Here is a 12,365-nt window from a genome sequence, read left to right as displayed (position 1 = left end):
GTCCGACCACATAGATACCATAGATACCGGATGGTGAGAAGGTGTTCATACATCTTGTGTACCAGACCTTCGAAGTTTCATTGAAATAAAGGGTTATGTTGGCCAGCGTGAACACGCCATCCGAGCTATTCTGACTCGCACAACGCACGTTCATACGCGGCCATCTAAACCTTGACGTCATCTTTTATTCTGTCTCTGCAAATTTTTTGTACTTCAGATAGCAATAACTTGACAGAAGAGAGCCAGTGCTGTGGACGCTTCTGTGATCAATGCATCGGAGACATTGTGGCGACTTCCTCTGAGTTCTATGCTTAGTTTATAGAAAACGCAGCGTAACCCAGCCCTTCCTCCTATATACACCGGATAATATGTGTATTCACAAACATTTGCAACACAAGTGAGCAGGCTCAAACATCTACAGCGACGAGGACGGTGTGAATGCACTTTGATCACGTCTCTGGCGTTTTCGGAGAAAATGCTTTAAATTATTTTAGTCTCGTGGAACCGTGTATGCCAGTAGCGTTTCTATTACTGTTGCAATAACAGAAACAGAAGTCATGGCCGTCCGACATCCTAATCACCGAGGTATTTTATTTTATTTCATAATTGGAGTGACTTTATTGACAAAGGCTTGATGGCCTTAGTCTACGACATACCTCGGAGCCTATTCCTGCAACCTCTGATTTAGTCTTCCTTTCTTACTACCGAGTCAGAAACGTTCACGACTGCCAACCAGCCGTGTCCAGCGTTCCTTACCACAGCTGTGCCTCACTTATCGCTGAGAACTTCTCCATAGAGCTGTGGTCTGCTGCACGTACACCAAAACTAACACACGCACCATTGCACATCATTACAGCCATTCTATAGCTATAGGCCCTTTGGTCTTGTGTTCATATATGTACGTATACTTATTTTGCCGGCGTTTGGGCTATGTGATTTCACTTGGTTCTTTTTTTTTTCAGGGCGTAAAGGGCTGTCTGTTTTCCACTTCTGAGGCGAGCCACTGATTTCCGACGTGACCTTGCCCTGGCAGCCCGTATCTTAGCGCAGCGCGTTGCGTTTCGTGGTCCTCGCTTTTCCCGTACGTGGTTTCTAGTTATACGCAATGGGTTTCATCTTTTTTTTTTGTTCCCCGGTGTGCATGGCTGGTGCACTCGAGCTCTGTTCGTGACAATGCCACGAATGCATAATGCAAGTAGGCTAGACCGAGCAACGGACCGGTGCTTCTTTCGCTCGTTTTTTTTTTTTTTCCCCGATCCGAGAGAGCTATACCGCTTTTCGCGTGTAAGTGCGGTTAGAACAAGGTTTTCCGGAAACAGACCAAGCGAATTTTTCGACCATAGTGCCTCTGAAGCTTCAGATGTTGTTGTTGTTTCGATTACTCGAAAATGTCTATGCCGTTTGCGAGAAACGTACTACCTCATATACACACAAGTCGCGCCTCTCAAAGGGGAAGCAAACGGCACACGGCGGCAGCATGTCGAATCTCTCTTGAACAGACCAGGTATGGAGAAATGCGCTTCCTGGTCTTGCACAGGGTGGTCGTCCAAGGCATGACTAAAGTTTAAAAGTTGTACTTAAAGTTCTGTGAAACAACACAGGAGGGCAGTCAAACGGACAAATTCCCCAAGTCAGACCGAGAAAGGAAGCGGAAGCGAGTACCCGTTCATTCCACGCTTTTATTGAGTTCTTTCGTTGCCTTAAAGTGGTCTTGCTAACTAAGGGTAAGTGTGCCACAATATAGTTGACTGAATTATCTACCTTGCTATCTTTGTCCGCAAGTATATACACAACCTTTGTTGTTGCTCTTCATACGGGTGCATTAGTTCACGTGCACTTCTGTGTCTGCCTGCACTCACTAAATCAAGCTTGTATCTCGTATTGTTAAAGCTGAAGCTTCAGTCGCTTTCACGAACGGAAGCGGTTCTGTCACGACACGCGCAGAAAAATGGAACAAGCATGTCGGTAACATCAGAGCCCTGGCTGCTGCAGTGGCATACAATAGATGAATAAAAAAAAAAAAGGAAAGCAGATAGAAGCGAGAGTACAATTGATGTCAGGGCGCGGGGAGCGTGGCTCGGACGTTTCCGAGGGCTGAATGCTTCCGTGGCACGCAGGGCCGTAACTGCAACAGCGCAGGCGAGGACGTATTTTTCTTCCTGGTAAGAAGAGGAGCCATCGGAACGAACTAGAGCGCGTCGTCGATGTGTCTTTCCTTCGCTCGCACGATTTATGTAGATTGCTCTGTCTCTACGGCAGTTTTCCTTTCTTTTTTTTTTCTCTTATTCTTCTTGTGTCGTACCGGCTACGCTTTGCCTAATTTTCCCAAGAGGGAAACCATTGTTCTTCATCACTCTCCGCCCGCTCGCTTTTCCGACGCTGACGTCATAGATCAGGAACGTAGTCCCTTTGTGCCTTGATTCACGAGGTATTTTGTCCTTCTCATATCCTTGATCGGACGCTGCTTCCTGCTCAAAGATACTGAAATTAAACTCGCGCGTTGTACGGGTCAGAACCACCATAAGATTATGAGGCACACCGTAGAGGCGGATTACGGATCAATTTCCACTACGCGGGCTTCTCTACCTTGCACTAACTCTAACTACATGGATGTTTTTTTTTTGCATATTTCCTCCATTTAACTGCCGGGAATAGAACCCGTGCCATCAGGCTCAACAGCTTAACAACTTCTCCGCTAAGTTACTACGCGGGTATTTTATGTTGAAACACTACCTAAGGAGTTGCATTCGTATTTTTTGTTAACGCTTCTTTAGTAAAAGTTGGGTTAAAGACGTTTTACTGTGAATGATGAAACGATTGGCCCAAGTGTGCCTCCACCCATGCGCACATCTTGGCTGCGTAATGCTGTCGCTGTTCACGTTGGTGCGACCATTCGCCAGTGCCTGTGGCCGGTGATTGCAATGCACAGAACTGAACAAAGTGCCAAGAGTAATGTGCCGACGCATTTGAAATTATTTCAAATTGGTGTGCTCCTTAAAGGGACACTAAAGAGAAACAATGAATTGGTTTACATTGATCAAGTGGGCTCGGAGAACTCTTGTGTAGTTTATTTCACCACCTTAGGTTTATTATTAGAGGAGAAAACCAAGTTCAAAGTTTCATTTTTAAATTTCGCGCCGAACTTTGTAATTCGTGACGTAAAAGACTTCAAAGAGCATTTAACGTATTTCGGAGCCACTGGATCGACGAAATCTCCACAAACTCGTTATGTCAAGTCTCTGGCCCCCTCAGAGCACAATGTACTTCGATTTAACCGATTAGGAACTACGTAGGCCTAAGCAGGCGCCGTCAAAAATATGTGACGTCACGGCAAATGGTGCGGGAATTCCAAGGTGGTGTCGCCACCTGTATTTTGTTTTGCGCGTTTTCTCGCTTATTAAGCGTCTTCGCGCAGAAAGCGTGGTGTTTTTGGTATCGTGAAAGACCACTTTACTAATGCGAGAAAAATCGTATTGCTATTTAGTGTTCCTTTATATAAATAAATAGGTAAATAAATAAATAAATAAACAAATAAATAAATAAATAAACAAACAAACATACCAATCAAAAAAATGAATAATTTGTACATCAATTATTGCGCTACCCATTTTAGTTACCCGGCTTAACGTGTTTCTTCCATAACTTATGGAAATGAGTGTACTATTGCATAAACTAAATACACACTATTTCATTTTTTTAAGCCATATATATTAGATTCATAAAGGGGTCGATTACTGACTTCCTTGACGCCTAAACAGAGTCTCTCATAAAGAACAATTAAACATCGCCATCCCTCTTACTCCTGGCCGTGAAAAGTATCTTTGTGCAAGAAAAAACAATGACATGATTTCTTTGTTGCAACTTTAGTATTGCTCCGCTTAAATAAACAGCACTTGACTTGTTAAAGTATCTGCTGCTCAAAAGGATGTCCAGCTTGTGAAAAGTGTTACATTAAAGTCTATGTTCGTGTTTATTATGCATATATGCGAATTATGGATATCAAAACAGCACAGCATATACGATACAGAGCGAATTACAGAGTTGTAACTGTTTTGTCATAAAATACGCAGTATGCGGACAAGTGGCTCTTCCACATATTGTTGCAGTTCAGTGTAACCAGCGAGACACAACGTCAGTTTCTTTTTCCTTTTTTTTTTTCTAAAGGTAAGCTTCCGCGTCTCATGTCAGCACTGGATACTCTCCATGTGTTCAGTTACGCAAACGGTGCAAAGCTGGTATCTGTTTCTTTATGACACATCCTGCTGTACGGCGTTAAATAACTATGCGTCCGGACTCTCTCGACTCGAGAGAAGGGGGTTTTTCCGATAGTGTCTTTGTGTCGCTTTCGCAAAATTTTTCTGCCTTCCGAATCAACATGGAAGACTGCTTGCAACCACCATGGTTGCGAAGCAACGATATAGAACACGTTCTTCGTCGCTGTCCTCGCAACGGAGCGCATAGGCTGCCGCTAGCTGCGGCGTTGGCCCGCCTTGACGACAGGCCGTGGTCCGAACAATCAGTACTACAATGTACTACGCCGGAATCAGTACTACACCGGAAATCTGTTAAGGCCTTATTGAAGATTTTGCTTGGCAGTGACCTATCGGATTGGCAATAGCGCCCTCACTCCGCACCTCCCCTTTTTGTGCGCTTGCTTGTTTTCGTGCGCCTCCTCTTCTCTCCGCTGTTCTTTCCATCTCTTTTCCCCCTTACACCTCCCCTTGGTGTAGGGTAGCAAACCGGATGTTATGATCATGGTTGACCTAGCTCCCTGCCTTTCCGTCATTTTTTTTTTTCTCTTTCTGTCATGCGTCTCGCGCCTGCCTCAATCAGCAAAGCTACGCTGCCCTCCTTAGAGACACTAGGCGCACCCCCACGAAACCCTCACTGCCACGAGCACCACGGCGCTTTCTTCGGAAGTGTATATTGCAGAATTCTTATATAAGCACCACATGATGAAAGACGCCGTTGCTAGGCGGGGCCTGTTGAAAGTTTCCTCCCACCCTTCACACGGCTCGCAAATGCGCTTCTGCCTCGGCGAATTTGAGCGACGTCCTTCGTCGATCCGATGTTTCTCTCTCTCTCTCTCTCTGCCATTGTGCTGACTCTACTTTTCAGTCCTACTTGTTTGCGTCTCGCGGAGGCTAAAGTAGGCGACTCGCTGTTTTCCAAAACGTCTGGCATACACAATGGCCGGTACGCACCTCAATGGACACGAGTCCCAATTACAAGCGCAAACGTGGTTCCAGCTATTGTCGGTGGGGCTCTGTCGACTTTTTTTTTTCTTGCTCAAAACAAAATGCGGGTTGTTTCGTTCGTGCTTCAGGAAAACGTAGTGTTTGTCAGAACGTCGAGTTGGGGGCGACGGCGCGAGTGGATTTCGTATACAAAGCCCGAAATGCGTATACGTGCCCGTCGAAAGAACCTGTCCCCGCCAACTCATTGCAGGAATTCGAGCGCATGCCGACGCGCAGTGACGCCTTCCGCGCCGAAAGTCTGATGATTCCAAGTCCCGCATCTTGCAGACGCCTCCTTCTATGTTTTTTTCTTTTTTTGCGGTTATACTTATTCTTATGGCATGCGAAGCAAATGCGTGTGTTTGTCACCAATGCATATATTCTGTGCAAGGAGCTGAGTGCACCATCGTGACTTTTCCGAGGCTTGAGTTACTAAATAAGACGCTTTCCTTAGCTAGGGTCTTATATGCGTGCGAGAGGGGCCGGTGTGATTTCATCGCTGTACGAGCCTTTACTACGAAATGAAATGGCAGATGAAAAATAAGAATTGCGCTCTAGTTATAATAAAAAATTACACCATCTCCCGCTAAAGGGGACCATGAGGCGATGCGAAGCCGGAGCACTTGCACGATCGCGTTCCGTTGGCGTTCGTTGGGCATGCTACCGACCTCGCGTCGCGGAACGCGAAGAGGGACACTACGTGCGTCGCATCTTCCATCTAGCCTGGCCGTTAATTCTCACAGGGTGAGCGGGGAACGCGGTCGACAGGCGGGCGAGAGGGGGGCAGCGTAGGAGAGGAGAGAGAAGGGGAGGGGGCGCGCACGCGCTCGAGCTCATCGCGGCGTTGCGCAGGAGAGAATTTCGGCATGTCTAGCCCACGTTTCAGAGGAAGAGTGGAAAGGGGAGGGGAGAGGGAGAGGAGAGAGAGGGAGGGGAGGGGAGAGGGAAAGTGGAGAGGGTAAGTGGAGAGGGGACGGGGAGACGGTGAGTGGAGAGGAGGTGTCTGGAGAGGGTATGCGCATGCGCAGTAAGGGTGGTCACGCCACACACCACCACCACCACCACCACCGGATTGAGCTCCGCCTTAAGATACTTCGCATCTAAATCGGGAATTTTGCGTGCCAAAACCACGATATGATTGTGAGGGACGCCGTATATGTGGAGGGCTCCGGAAATCTCGACCACATGGATTTCTTTAACGTGCACTGACATCGCACAGTACGCGGGCCTTAAGTATTCCGCCTCCAGCGGAATGCGACTGCCGTGACCGGACTTTCAGGTCAGCAGCCGAGCACCGTAACCGCTGTACCGCTGCGGCGGATCTTTTTATGACTCGGAAAGTTGCGCTGTTATTCAGAATGCCACTTGCAGCTTTCAGTGCTGGTCCTAGTTCGTTGCTGCGTTGAGGGTAACTCATGTGAGGCAAGACAGCTTTGCGGAAGCCTGTATAGGGAAGAAAGATTCATGAAATGGGAAATTGTCAGCCAGCCGGTTTTATTGCGATAGCAATTATATGGACAGTCTCGGCTGAATTTTGCCGTCACCGTCGCCGCCGTCATGCACCGTATATTTATAAGTATATATATATATATATATATATATATATATATATATATATATATATATATATATATATATATATATATATAAGCCCCAAAGAAAAATAATTCAGAAAAATGCTTCCGAAGCGCGGAATCGAACAAGGACCTCTTGCTCCGCAGCGAGTGGCGTTAACCACTACGCCACGAAACGCAGATCCTCTACGTAGCTAACGGCGAGCGTTATATACACACCCTTTACCGCTGGGCAGACTCAGAGACGGCAGGCGCTTACAAGCGTTTCTTCATTAGCAGCGAGATGGCGCGAGGAGCGCGTCGACGAGCTCGCTCGCTTCTTCTTTAATTTGCGCAGGGAGAACCTTGCCCTTCCGCTGTCTGCTCGCGCGGTTTTCTCGTGGTGAGGGGAAGAGGGATATTTCACGCTTTCACCGTGATGTCCGCGCTCATGTTACGGAGCGTACAAAAGTCACTCGAGCTCAAGAGACGCCCCTAAACGAACAAACAGAAGATGAGCGCGAACTATCAAGTGTCACAGCTCGACACTTGAAGCACGCTACTTTCCTTTTTAGCACCTAGCCACGAAGCAGCAAGGTAGTTTTTTAGCCTCATATACAAACTACCATTGAAGCTTACGTTACGCTGTCGTAACGGGAAATTACTGAAATAAATTTTCGCACTAGTCATAGAGACTCAGCTATCATAGGGTCTACGGTATCATGAACGTAACACTAAAGTTGCCTACAGTTTCAATACGCTCGTATACTAAACACACAACGCACTTGAGAGTATTATGCACGATTGGAAATGTACTTGAGTCACTCCATGCTTACGATTAAAGCCGATGATTAACTTCATCTTGTAAGCAGCTGCATACAAATTCCAAACAACACTGGAAAGCAATTACCGGCTCTTACAAAGCTGAATTCATATGCAGCGATCCACAATCTTCCTATTCCAAGTGAGGAAGGTTCGCGAGTATTGAGTTGTAACGACGAGTTTCTTGAATAAATGTTCTTGAAGCGTGCAGTCTTTTGTGTTGCATAGGCGTGCGCAGAGTTCTCCATTGGGGGGGGGGGGGGGGGGGCGTTGGAGGGTCACAACAGCATGTTCACAACAGCAGCCCCCCCCCCCCTTCTTTCTAACCCCCTCCGACTGGGATCCTAATGATAAGAACCCAGTGCAAGGAGGAAGTAATGGGGGGAGGGGGGGGGTCGCCCTTCCCGGCTTTACTCTGCGCAGGCCTACGGTAGACACTCCGTTTGCCGATCAAATGACACACTTTCGACGCTGTGCAGATGATATTTTGGTTTACTTCTCTATTTTTAAAGGAGAATAGCTGCGCATAAAAGAAGAATCAAAGAACATTAAAAATGCGAAGACTGCTGCGAGAGACGTCAGGCGCTATTAACTTTTCCGGTTCCACTTCCTGATTTTCAATTTTCCTGCACCAACGTCGCGAAAGACCGAAATGCACGTGAGCTCTCTGTTCCGCGAGTCAGGCATACAGAATTCCCGGGTGCCCTTTCTCTAACATTAGTTTTTTTTTTTTTTCTGAGATGGAAGAGGTAACCTCAAAAGCTGATGGCACCGGCACGCATTGTCCTCGCAGAGACGCCTTAACGGCCAAGTCGTTTGGCACCGCGATGCAAAACAACCAGGCAAGCTAACCTCTACTTTCCTAAGGACACAAATTCAAGGGGTGGTAATCTGGTGCCCCATCTTCGTCGCAGGTTGCCTTCTGGGCTTTTCGGTTCCTTGCCATGCGCCTAGCTTCTTTTTCTGAATCTGCACCACCTTGGGTTGTGCCATTATGCTCTTTATAAAAGGGTGAAAGCGTAATCAAGAAAGGGGTGCCGTGCGAGACGGAACTAAGCCCGGTATTTCACGGCAGCCCACCCCCTTTTTTTTTGTTGTTGGACTTACATCCGTAACAGTTCTTTCTTCTTGAAACAAAAAAAAAGAAAGAAAGAAAGAAGGGAACCGTCTCTAATTTTCCATATCCTTTGAACCTAAGCATTCGTTCTCTCCACAAGGCAGACATAAGTTTCCGCTTCTTTGACCCCACAAGGCAACATCTGCGACTCTCGAAGTTGCCCTTCTCGACCTCCGCTTTTCTTTTTTTAATAAGAGAAGCTCCTAATTAACGTACGATACTTTCAGCCAGCGCGCCGAAGAAAACGAGCAAGACGACTGCGATGCGACGCACGCACCCATAACCGGTGTTGTTCGCAGGTTCGAGAGCCGCCCTTCAGCCTCTGTTCTGCATAATTTCCCCCGACTTTCCTGAATGTAACGCCATTTTCTTGCTTCTGCCCCGATTGCTTTTTTTTATGAACCGTTTCCCATTCTCCGGAAGAGAGCGTTCTTTTTCTATGGCCGCTGCGTATAGCCGCGGGAACAATGTTCCTGTGGACATCCTGGCCCGAGGGAAATTCGCGTCGCACAAAGGTTACAGTGAAGTCAAAGGAGCATCAATTAGGGGACGAAGGTTCGCGGATTAGGCGAGCACCACCTGAACTGTGCATTCTAGCTGCCATACTCCTTACCTTTCACTTGAAACCAGACTCGTCACGGCTGATGCCTCACGCGCGAGGAATGAATATGTAAAAGTCATTTAGTAATTCTTTCTGCCGGCGTCTGGTGCAGAGATCAGATATGTGAACAGAAACGCGCGAGCGCGTGGCCGTCACATACCCGCAGCGAGGTCTTGTCACAACTAATTCAATAATTGCACGGGGCTTAACGTCCCAGTGAACACCACGATATGATTATGAGGGACCCCGTAGAGGAGGGCTCCGGAAATTTTGACCGCCTGGAGTTCTTGAACGCGCACCTAAATCTAAGTGCACGGACCTCAGGGACTTTCGCCCCCATCGAAAATGCGGCTGCTGCGGCCGGGATTGGAACCCGCGACCTTCGTGTTAGCAGTCGTGCACCATAATCACTAGACCACAGTGGCGGGTTCTTGTCACAACAGCAGCTGCTTTATCGACGACGGTGAGCTCGTTGCTCTTGGTCTCCCAACAGATGGCACTACTGTGCATTCATGTTATAGCGAAACCGTAAGCCTACAGTGATATTAAGCTTGGTAAGGGGTGGGAACGTGTAGGCTGGTAGACGTCACGAAAGGTGTTAAAACGAAAGACGGAGGCTGATGCCGCAACACAGCTTCCTCGCTGTCTCTTCGTGACATAATAGATTTTGACTGCGCATACTCGGTGCTACTCTAATGTTTCTCGATAAATACGAGCAGTACACATAGCCCCCGTCTTACAATAACCAGGAACCAACTTTCACAAAAAGCCTCTTACGCTATGGAATTCTTCCGTGAAGAAAAATGTTCGCCAACGTTGATGTTGAACATGTGATTAGATAATTTTAACAGTGCCGCCCTGTTTACGCTGCGGTATTACCTTTCCGTATTTAGGTACCGCGATGACTGAAAACGTTTTAGGTGCTAGGGTTGCCTGGTGCGCACTCTAACGTCATAATAATAACGGCTAACATGCAGGCTTCGCGGATTAAAACAGGTACGTGTCGATCCCGAAATAGTTGTTTGAGCGAATAGTCGCTCAAACAACAATGTGAGGAATGTATGGAGTTGTGGATATCAGCATTTAACCCTTTGGGGGTCAAATTTTTTCGCAAAATGGACTCCGAAAATGTGTATTGTTTATTGCTGAATTAAATTCTTCAGACGTTTATATTCAAGAAACAAATTGTCTTAATTATTTCTGGCGTGACCGCAAATGACTAAAGATCATTTTTGTTGTTACGTACACATGATTTATTCTGAGTCACATCACGCAAAATCGTAAAAAAAGTACTTATATGATTTTTTACAAATAAAAATTATGCATTGTCTTAAACATAGCTCACAGACATACAGAAATAAGCACACCAAAGTACTTTTCCGATAAAAAATGGTCTTGCTCCAACACTAAAATCTTTTCAGCGTGTGGTAGTCGAGATTTCGCTCCTTCATCATCAACCGGATCTCGTAGATCCGGTTGATGATGAAGTAGATCCTCGTCTGACGAACTGACATCCAATGAATCAGATTCTGGTTCGACACTTGGGGAATAGTCCACATCGGAAGAATCGCCGGCCGACTCGCTAGAGCAACCGGCGCGCACTTCCATAGTGTAAGCGAACTGCATGAGTGAGCGCACGGAAGAAAACTGTATGGTTGTGCGCCCGTCCGGAAAGGAAAACGAGTGAAAAAGCTATAATAATCCTTCGTCTTATCGCCAACGAGACGGAGTTAGTTTTTCCGTGTCCCCAAAACAGGAAACGCAACCACGACGGCATCGCTTGTGTAATTTAGCGCCGCACGGAAACAGACTTAATAGCGCCCTGGGGAGCAATAAACAATGAGTAGCAAGCGGTCACCCTTTGAGAGATTAGAAACCAGACAGCCATCAGCTTTGCGGACGCGAGAAGCGATAACTACCCGAAGGACGAAACTGAAACCAGCCACACCGCGCGCTCGCGCTCAGATGCGCAAGCGAAAGCCGGAGTGCCGTTTTGGAAAGAAAAAAAAAACGCAACGGAGAGAGATCGGCACATGAAAAAAATTACATGTGTTGCCGAAGTGTGGAAGCACATGCCAAGCAAAAGAAATGATCGAAAAATGTGCGCGTTTTAAACATACAGGCAATGACGTACATGTACGGCGTAAACGCTCAAAGGGTTAACATTGCGCCGATGGCATCGATGAAAAGTATGACAAGACAACTGCAAGCCATCTCTAGCATTGTGCATCTCTTGCTCTACTGCAGGCCCTTGCTGATTAGCATCTATTTGATCGGCTTTTCTTCAATCGGCCAGGATCGGCGACCAAACGCACTAACATTCAGTTTCTTCATCGTGACCAATTATGTTAAGCAATAAGTATAATAACTAATAATGGTGCCTATTTTAATCATGGCACTGTTCGCTTGGTTCGTTGTTCACATTCGGTTTATTCCCGACAGTAGCTAGTCGAGACAAATTTTAGGCTTTTGCGTTGTGCCAGTTGGAATAGAGGCCCTTGGCAGCAGTACAATAAATTGTCGCTAAGCGGAACACCGTCTGCTTGATTGTTTCCTTGTAAGGACCTTATTCTGCTGCATTGTACCAGTTCCTAAAGCACGTAAGGGGTGCTTCCTCTCCATTGTGCGCGGAGTGTAATGAAGTGGGTGATTACTAGATCACTACATATGGTCCTGAAATCGAACTTGCAGAGAAAGATGGAAGCCCATGGAGAGAATGGGGGAAAAGAGGGTTTCCCTACGAGTACACTAGACAGATTGTGTTTCCAGAAGGTGCGCGGATGGTTCGCAAGGAAGTGTTCGTTATTCTGTTAAATTACCTGAGAGAGAGTGGCCTAAGTGGCACTTGGTAAACACGATACTGAAAAGAAACGCTCGCTCGGGTGGAATAATTGCCGACCAAGCTAAAACCGCCTGTAGCAACAGCATCACCACCACCAACATCATGCTAACGAAAGCTTCATTGCAAGCAGCACGTTGAGAAATATATATATATATATATATATATATATATTGATAGTATGCGTTTAATAGTT

This window comes from Rhipicephalus sanguineus, chromosome 2 (genome assembly GCF_013339695.2).
Source record: "Rhipicephalus sanguineus isolate Rsan-2018 chromosome 2, BIME_Rsan_1.4, whole genome shotgun sequence".
Taxonomy (NCBI): Eukaryota; Metazoa; Arthropoda; class Arachnida; order Ixodida; family Ixodidae; genus Rhipicephalus; species Rhipicephalus sanguineus.
This window is presented reverse-complemented; position numbering follows the sequence as displayed.